Genomic DNA, 10,431 nt, shown 5'->3' with positions numbered 1-10,431 from the left:
GGTGGTAAAGACTTAGAAAATATGAAGGATTCTCCAATTAGTGAGGAGTCAATAAAAGTCGGACATTCTGTTCAGAGGAGCCCTCAGCAGTTTAGTCTAGAAGGAAACCCAGGAAGTTAAGGCCTATACGAGAACCTAGAAATCTCTTTGAGGAGGGGACTGGGTCTCACTGTATATCCCTGACTAGATTGGAACTCACTTTGTAGACCAGGCTGGCCTTGAACTCACAGAGGTCTGCCTGCCTCTGCCTCCTGAGGACTGGGATTAAATGGGTGCTCTGCCATACTCAGTGACCCTTTAGTCTTGAGAGCCGCTCTGATAAGAACCTGGTTCCAGGCTGAGTATGTAGCTCAGTGGTAGGACCTAGCGTACGTGAGGCCCTGGGTTCCATCCCCAGCACTGCAAAGCATCAAGGTAACTTTGGTGCTGGAGGAACAGAGTTTCCAGCAGTTCCAGGTGGGGCTGGAGAAGGTTAGTGAGACAGACAGAGTGGGAGACAGGGAGGAGGGAAGAGAGGCCCCTGAACACTTAGGGAGGACTCGAGGGTGATGGGCAGTCCATGGGCGGTGCAGACAAGATCCCCAGGCTGGTTGACTGCCCCACAGAAGAGTTTGGGAGCCCTGGAGGAAGCTAGTCCCCCGAGCTTTTCTGATACTGAGTTCAGACTTCATTTGTGTGAGAGTACCTTGGATGTTTACAGAAGTTAGGGGTTGCGTGGAAGCCACAAGGAAGATCCAGTGACCAGTCTGCCATCTGCTGGGGCGAGAGGAAGAGGCTCATTGGATTTGGTGGTCAGTGACCCCAAGGGGCACAGTTTGTTGGGGGTGAGGGCAGAGAGTAAGTCCTTAGATTAAGGACTGTTTCAAAGGCATGAATGGTCACAACAGCCACCTCTTCCTGCCCTCTGTCTCCCTGTCCTCCGTCTGTCTCCCTGTCCTCCATCTGTCTCCCTGTCCTCTGTCTGTCTGTCTATCCTCCATCTGTCTCCCTGTCCTCCGTCTGTCTCCCTGTCCTCCATCTGTCTCCCTGTCCTCCGTCTGTCTCCCTGTCCTCCATCTGTCTCCCTGTCCTCCGTCTGTCTCCCTGTCCTCTGTCTGTCTCCCTGTTCTCTGTCTGTCTGCCTGACCTCCGTCTGTCTCCCTGTCCTCCATCTGTCTCCCTGTCCTCTGTCTGTCTCCCTGTACTCTGTCTGTCTGCCTGTCCTCCGTCTGTCTCCCTGTCCTCCATCTGTCTCCCTGTCCTCTGACTCCCCTCCTTTAGCTCCCTGTCCTCAGGTTTCCTGCCCTTCGTCTGTCTCCTTATCCTTGGTCTGTCTCCCTGTCTTCCATCTCCCTGTCCTCCGTCTGTCTGTCTATCCTCCATCTGTTCCCCTGTCCTCTGACTCCCCCTCCTCTAGCTGCCTGTCCTCAGGTTTCCTGTCTGTCTCCCTGTCCTCCACCTCTCTGTCCTCTGTCTGTCTCCCTGTCCTCCATCTGTCTCCCTGTCCTCCACCTCTCTGTCCTCTGTCTGTCTGTCTGTCTGTCTGTCCTCCACCTCTCTGTCCTCTGTCTGTCTCCCTGTCCTCCACCTCTCTGTCCTCTGTCTGTCTGTCCTCCACCTCTCTGTCCTCTGTCTGTCTGTCTGTCCTCCATCTGTCTCTCTGTCCTCTGGCTTGAGTGTTTTCTCACAGGTATCAGAGTGGTGTGGTCAGAGCTTATGGGAAATAAATATCCAGACTGTAGAGGTTTGAAGTCAAACCCTTCCGAAGGCTAAGCCAGGCGTGGTAGCAAATGTCTGAAGCTAGCGCTTGAGGTGGAAGAAGGATTAGGAGTTCAAAGTCATCCTTGGCTTCATAATGAACTCCAGGTTAGCCTGGGATACATGAGAATCTATCTCCAAAATCCAAATCAATCCCCTCCCCTAGAAATGGCATTTTGTGAATCAGAACGAAAATGTATTGGGAGTAGTGAGTCTTGACAGGGAGGGTTCCAGGTGCTGCCAACAGAGGTAGGAAAGGCAGGCCTGGGAAAGGGTTTCTAGCCCCCAAACCAGACACATTGGAGCCCAAATCCGGCCTCGAATCTCCTCTGGCCAGAAATTTCTACACTGTTTCATGGACCAAAATGTAGATTAACCTTGGTCACCTGCTTAGAAGGTGTGGCCTTGTTGGAAGAAGCATGTCACTGTGGGTGGGCTTTGAGGTTGTAAAGCCCAAGCAGGCCCAGTGACTCTCTCTTTGACTATGGATCAGGACATAATTCTCAGCCCCAGCCCCAGCACCTGTCTGAATGAACCCTTGGTGATTGCTGTGGGATATTTTGATCACACTCTTGACACTCTCAAGACTGCTCATTATATCTGGAGGTTTCGCTCCTGCCCATCAGTTCCAGAATAACCACTCTGAGGCTTAATATTAATTACAAACTATTTGGCCTATTAGCTCAGGCTTCTTATTAACTAGCTCTTACAACTGAATTAACCCATTTCTATTACTCTGTATTTTACCATGAGGCTTGTGGCTTACTACCTCACATCTTGCTTCTTTGGCAGCTGCTGGTGTCTCCCTCAATCCTCCCTTCTTTCCCCTGTATCTCTTTTTGGATTTTCCCCTGGCTCTATGTTGCCTGGCTATCGACCATGTCAGTTTCTTTATTAACTAATGGCAATAAAACATATTCACAACATACAGAGGGGCATCCTACATCAGTCAATAAAGTTTACTTTGAATCAGAGAGTAGAGCTAGCTACTAGCTGACCAAAATTACCCATAAATGTTTTTGGAGAACCAAGGACATATAGAGAGACAAAGGAAGCAGTATGGAGGGGCTTAGAAAGATTTTTGGCTCTTTTGGATAAAGGAAAGAGAAAGACAGGTCACTAGTCACTTCTCTGCCATGTCTCTGATCAATCTGGTTCTTACTCCAATATCTGACTCTCGAGTTTTTATTGATAGAGAGTTAGATAAACATTCATTTGGCATCCGACATAAACGAGTCACGCCCATGGCAGGCTTTCCCTCCTTCCCCCAAGGCCTCCATAAGAGTCTGGGGGTTTCCCATTGCAGCCTTTCTACAGCAGCCTCCAGCTTCCGCCCATCCCCAGCTGGGCCCCAAATGCTGCCAGTGTTAGCTACCCACCACCAGGAAGCTCTGTCATTCAGGAAGCCCCCATGCCCTCGTTTCCTGCCACACAAACTTCTTCAGCACAGCTTTCTGTGTCCACGGTTTATGTGACTTGATGTGGGATTCCCCTCTGTATGCTGTGAATACCATTGGTTAATAAAGGAATTAGCTTGGCCTGATAGGGTAGAACAGAGCTAGGCAGGGACACACACACACGCTAAACTGGAGGCTGAGAGAAAGAAGGGTGGAGTCAGGGAGAAGCCATGGAGCTGTGGCCAGAGATAGATATGCTGAAACCTTGCCGGCAGGCCACAAGCCTCATGGTAAAATATAAAATAATGGAGCTGGGTTAATTCTAGATGTAAGAGCTAGCTAGCAATACACTTGATTGGCCAAGCAGTGATTTAATTAATACAGTTTCTGTGTGGTTATTTCAGGAGTCTGGGCAGCCCAGAAACTAACAAGCAGCCTTGACTCACTCCCTCTCCCTGTGGGTTGCAGGATTCCCTTGGACCCCCACCTCAGGATACAGAAAAATTGCCTTTATGGTGCCTACTTATAATAATTCCCAGCCTGTTAAAAGTTATCAGTGGAAAATTCTTCCACAAGAATGTTAAACAGCTTCAACTTGTATCAATATTTTGTATAGCAACTATTGGAAATATTTATATACATTTTCCTCAATCTATAATTTACCATTATGCATGGCGGTAGTGACGCACGCCTTTAATCCCAGCACACGGGAGGCAGAGGGAGGTGGATCTTTGTGAGTTCGAGGCCAGCCTGGTCTACAAGAGCTAGTTCCAGGACAGGCTCCAAAAGCTATAGAGAAACCCTTTCTCGAAAAACAAACAACAAAAAAATTTACCATTATATGGATGATATCATACTAGATGATTCAGATCCTGGTAGCTTAGAAAAAATGTTTGAAGAAGTAAAGAAAATTTCACTGTGTTGGGAATTACGAATAACTCCTGAAAAAAGATACAAAAGAAGATTCTATTAAACACCTAGAGTATAAGAAAGGTTTACAAATATTCAGTCCCAGAAAGTACAAATGAGTAGAGATCAATTGCAAACCCTGTGGGTTTTCAAAATTTGCTGGATGATACTAACTGGCTACAAACCACAATCAGATATGCTACTCACAAACTAAGTAACTTATTTCAGACCTTACAAGGTGATAAGGCCTGAAATAGTTCAAGAAAATTATCAGTTGATGCTGAGAAAGAATTGGCTGTGGTAGAAAAGAAATTACAGGATGCATACATGTATTGTATCTTGGTCACACTAGCCTCTATGCAGTCTCTACGAGAATTCTTATGCAGAGAGAGAATAATATCTTAGAATGAATATCTTTATCACACAAACAGAATAAAAATTAAAGAGCTATGTAGAAAAGGTTTCTGAACTGATTCTGAAAGGAAAATTGAGATGACATCAGTTAACAGGAATAGACCCAACAGATTTTGTGTACCTTTTACCAATGCTAAAATTGCCTCATTGTGGCCAGAAAATGAATATTGACAAAGAGATTCCAGGAATTTCTTGGGAGAGATTAGTAACAAATAGCTCCAAAACAAGAGACTTCAATTTTTAAAGAGAAATAATTAGATTCTTCCTCACAATGTATAAGAAACACCAATTTCTGGAGCCCCTACATTCTATATTGACACAAATAAACCAGGACAGGCAGGTTATAAGTCAGGAAATTCAAGTAAAGTGGCTTAAATCCCTTATTATTCTGTTCAAAAGTCAGAATTATATGCTATTCTCATGGTATTATTAGATATTCTAGACCCTCTTAATATAGTTTCTGACTCTCAATATGCAGAAAGAGTTGTTTTGCATCTCAAAACCACTGAAATTATTCCAAGTGATTCAGAATTAACTTTGCTATTTACTCAGTTATTAGAAATAATCAGAAATAGAAATCTTCCTTCACATAAAACACATATCAGATCCCATATGGGCCTACCAGGCCCTCTGACCCAAGGTATTCATGAAATTGATCAGCTATAGATTGGGAATGTGCTAGCAGCATTGGAATTTCCTAAGAAATATCATGTTAGTAGCAAGGGTTAAAAAAAGATTTTTTTTTCTATCACTTGACAACAAGTCAGGAACTTAAAAGTAAAGGTTCTACTTGTTCTTTGTATAACCAAACTCCAGTACCTGAAGAAAGTAGCCCAAAGGGTACTCAAAGAAATGAAATTTGGCAAATGGATGTGTTTTATTTTAGTAGAGTTTGGAAAATTAAATTAAGACTGACAATGCTCCAGTATATGTCTCTAGCAAAATGAAACAGTTTTTTTGCATATTACAGGTATAGCACACAATCCCACATGACAAACAGTTAAAGAAAGATCTAAACACACTTTAAAAGCAGAGATAGATTACAATGCTTTATTAACTTTAAATTGTTTAAATGCTAATGAGATTGGAACAACAGCTGCAGAAAGACATTGGATAGTAGGGAAAAACTGCCCAATCAAACCAGCCTGTATATTTCGAGAATGTGTTGACCTCAGAATGGAAACCAGGATATATGTTACATTGGGGAAGAAGTTCTGCTTTTGTTTCCACAGAAGAAGAAAATCTATGGATACCATTAAAATTTATAAAGATTAAATTCAAACAAGAGAGACTTTTTCATTAGGAGAGGCAATCGTTCATAAAACAGCATGGCCGTTCAATCTAAACTAACTTATAAGACTGACAAATGCCTTTGGTTAGCTATAACCTGCCCAAAGGGAGACTCCCCAAAGTTAGGGTTGGGTCAGGGCTTTGCCTTCTCCTTTCCAAGAGAATAAAAGCATCCAATTAGGGAACCTGAAGAACATGGAATAAATAAAACATTCAGAGAAAATGTCTCAAGAAAAAGAGTCAGTTGGTCTATTCATATGTCATATTTCCAACAGGATAAAATTTCATAAATCTTCCCAAATATTTGTTTATTCTGCTCTCCATAGATATAAGGAAAATAGTCCTTTTTTTTGCAGACCCAGTGCAGTTAAAGATTAAAACTGGCTTTGTAGTTAGAGTGTGGCTCTCTCCTTCTCTAAACCCAAACGTGCTTGTTAAAGGAAAATCCAAAATCTCTGTATCAGAAGAGCCACCTGGTAAAACAGAAGAAAAATCAAAATTAAGGGACTATTCTGTAGTGATATTTTATTTATATTTTAATAAATAATGCTTGCCCAAAGATCAAATTGCAAAACTAAGCCACTCACTAGAGGCCAGGGAATGGTGGCAAACACCTTTAATCCCAGGACTCAGGAGACAGAGGCAGATGGATTTCTGTCAGTTCAAGGCTACCCTGGGCTATACAAAATCAATCCAGAAACAGATCCGGTGGCAATGGCTCACGCCTTTAATCCCAGCACTAAGGTGGTGGAGACAGGAGATATGGCTCTCTCTTCCTTCCTTTTCTCCCTCCTTTCCTTTTCTAACAGAGATAATTCTAACATGAATATCATTCTGTTATTCAATGTTTTAATAACTTATTAAACATGTGTATTAATCAGCTTTCACCATCCTGATAAAGAGGATCCGTTCTCTCCCTCCATCACGTGGGTTCCTGGGATTGAACTCAAACCACCAGACATGGCAGTATGCACCTTCACCCTCTGCGCCGTTTGCCAGGCCCATAACCAACTTTAAAACAGGCATGCAGACATGCGCTTGTTTCTGTTTGGGATCCGTCACTGGATGGTCAGTTTGTCCTTTTGCTTTTGTGTCTTGAGTCAGCATGTCATGATGAGAACACACTCTTTCACCTCATACCCAGGAAGAGAAGGGAAAGGAAGACACAGGTGATGGGGGAGAGTCTTCTGTTTTGTGTTAATTTCATTGGTTAAATAAAGAGACTGCCTTGGCCCTTTAATAGACAGAAGATTAGGTAGGCGGAGTAAACAGAACAGAAGCCGAGTCAGGCAGTCGCCATGATTCTCCCACTCCAGACAGATGCAGGTTAAGATCTTTCCTGGTAAGCCACCTTGTGGTGTTACACAGATTATTAGAAATGGGTTAGTTCTGCTTTCATCTCCCAATGAAAGTTAATCTCCAGGAGGGTGACTATATGTCTTTCTTTGCATTCACCTTCTCATTTAGCTTCTCTAGGATCACGAATTATAGGCTCAATGTCCTTTATTTATAGCTAGAAACCAAATATGAGTGAGTACATCCCATGTTCCTCTTTTTGGGTCTGGCTTACCTCACTCAAGATAGTGTTTTCTATTTCCGTCCATTTGCATGCAAAATTCAAGAAGTCATTGTTTTTTACTGCTGAGTAGTACTCTAATATGTATATATTCCATACTTTCTTCATCCATTCTTCCGTTGAAGGGCATCTAGGTTGTTTCCAGGTTCTGGCTATTACAAACAATGCTGCTATGAACATAGTTGAGCATATACTTTTGTTGTATGATAGGGCATCTCTTGGGTATATTCCCAAGAGTGGTATTGCTGGGTCCAGGGTTAGGTTGATCCCGAATTTCCTGAGAAACCACCACACTGCTTTCCAAAGTGGTTGCACAAATCTGAATTCCCACCAGCAATGGATGAGTGTACCCCTTACTCCACAACCTCTCCAGCAAAGGCTATCATTGGTGTTTTTGATTTTAGCCATTCTGGCAGGTGTAAGATGGTATCTTAAAGTTGTCTTGATTTGCATTTCCCTGATTGCTAAGGAAGTTGAGCATGACCTTAAGTGTCTTTTGGCCATTTGAACTTCATCTGTTGAGAATTCTCTGTTCAGCTCAGTGCCCCATTTTATAATTGGGTTGATTAGTTTTTTACAGTCTAGTTTCTTGAGTTCTTTATATATTTTGGAAATCAGACCTTTGTCAGTTGCGGGGTTGGTGAAGATCTTCTCCCAGTCAGTGGGTTGCCTTTTTGTTTTAGTGACAGTGTCCTTTGCTTTACAGAAGCTTCTCAGTCTCAGGAGGTCCCATTTATTCCATGTTGCCCTTAATGTTTGTGCTGCTGGGGTTATACGTAGGAAGTGGTCTCCTGTGCCCATGTGTTGTAGAGTACTTCCCACTTTCTCTTCTATCTGGTTCAGTGTGTTCGGACTGATATTGAGGTCTTTAATCCATTTGGACTTGAGTTTTGTGCATGGTGATAGATATGGATCTATTTTCATTCTTCTACAGATTGACATCCAGTTATGCCAGCACACTTTGTTGAAGATGCTCTCTTTTTTCCATTGTATATTTTTAGCTCCTTTATCAAAAATCAGGTGTTCATAGGTTTGTGGATTAAAGTTCGGGTCTTCTATTCGATTCCATTGGTCAACTTCTCTGTTTTTATGCCAATACCATATGGCGATGAAGGCAGATAGAGACAGAGACCCAAATTGGAACACCAGACTGAAATCCCAAGGTCCAAATCAGGAGCAGAAGGAGAGAGAGCATGAGCAAGGAACTCAGGACCGCGAGGGGTGCACCCACACACTGAGACGATGGGGATGTTCTATCGGGAACTCAACAAGGCCAGCTGGACTGGGTCTGAAAAAGCATGGGATAAAACCGGACTTGCTGAACATAGCAGACAATGAGGACTGCTGAGAAGTCAAGAACAAGGACACTGGGTTTTGATCCTACTGCACGTATTGGCTTTGTAGGAGCCTAGGCAGTTTGGATGCTCACCTTACTAGACCTGGAAGGAGGTGGGAGGTCCTTGGACTTCCCACAAGGCAGGGAACCTGGACAGCTCTTCTGGCTGATGAGGGAGGGGGACTTGATTGGGGGAGGGGGAGGGATATGGGAGGCGGTGGAGGAGAGGAGGCAGAAATCTTAAATAAATAAATAAATAAATAAATAAATAAATAAGAAAAAAAAGAAATGGGTTAGTTCAATATGTAAGAGCTAGCCAATAAGAGGCTGGAACTAGTGGGCCAAGCAGTGTTTAAAAGAATACAGTTTCCATGTAATTATTTCAGTTAAAGCTAGCCGGGTGGCTGGGAAGAGGCCCACTCTACTTACAACACACAGGCATCCCACAATCCTCTCCAAGAGCACACCCCAATAACCCAACACTTCCCACCAGCAACAAGCTGGGAACATAGGTTTTGGGGTACCCAAACCCAAACCACAGCAATTACAATTATTTACTAATTACTTGTAGTCATTATTCCTAATACTTTAATTTCTCCTTGTAATTAGAAATAATAAGGCTGTAGGCTAGGGGAGATGGCTCAATCAGTAAATGCTTGCTACACTGAGTTCTAACCCATGTCACAGCTGGACATGTAGCCTGGATCTGAATCTTAGTGCTCCTTTATCAAGGTGGGGGCAGAGACAGGAAAGTTCCCAGAAGCTGGCAGCCCCTAACCTAGCAGACGAAGCACCACACTGTCATAGACCCTATCTCAAATAAGGTAGAAGCCGACAACAGATCCTGAAGGTGTCCTGAGACCTCCATGTGCATGTCTGAAGTCACACATTCACATCGCTCACACACGTGCGCACACACACACACACACGCACACACACACATACACACACATGCACACACACGAGCACACACAAACACACACACATGCACACACACGAGCACACACACATACACACACGCACACACACGCACATATACACACACACGCACACACACATATACACACACACATACACACACACGCACACATACACACACACATACACACACACACATGCACACATACACACACACACACACACATACACACGCACACACACACCATAGTGCTTTGAATGAGAAATGTCCCCTGAGGCTCCAGTATTTGCACACCTGGTATCACTGAGTGGGCTGTGAGAGAAGGTATCCTCCCCCGACTTCTAATTTACCCTCTCTGCTCTAGACCCCCTGTTCCGCAGCCTGCCTCGTGCTGCTGTCTCCCCACCTTGATGGACTCTCATCCCTCTGGAACCATAGTCCAAACAGTCTCTCTCTGCTTTAAGTGGCCATCATGTTTTATCACAAAGACAGCAGAGTAACTAATACACACACAGAGAACCAAACACAGAAGGCCCAGGAGCGGCTCAGCTGGGAAAGACACTTGTCAAGGCCGACAACCTCGGTTCCAGCCCAGTGACCAACACGGTGGCAGGAGAGAACTGTCCCCAGCAGGTGGTCCTCTGACCTTCACCTGTGCTCCATGACACATGCAAACTCCCACACGTACACAACAATAATCATGATATTAATAATAATTAATTAAATAAAAATGTAAATTATTAAGGTTGCCTTGTCTTGGTTTCAATGTTGGGGATGGAATCCAGAGTCTGTTTATGTTCTGTTTTGGGGTTTTTTTTTGTTTTTTGTTTTTTTTTTTTTTTGAGACAGGGTT

Source organism: Microtus oregoni, unplaced genomic scaffold (assembly GCF_018167655.1).
Source record: "Microtus oregoni isolate MIOR12 unplaced genomic scaffold, Mior012 000005F_ref0000423, whole genome shotgun sequence".
NCBI classification, from domain to species: domain Eukaryota; kingdom Metazoa; phylum Chordata; class Mammalia; order Rodentia; family Cricetidae; genus Microtus; species Microtus oregoni.
The sequence above is the reverse complement of the archived record's forward strand: the minus strand, read 5'-3'. Positions refer to the sequence as shown.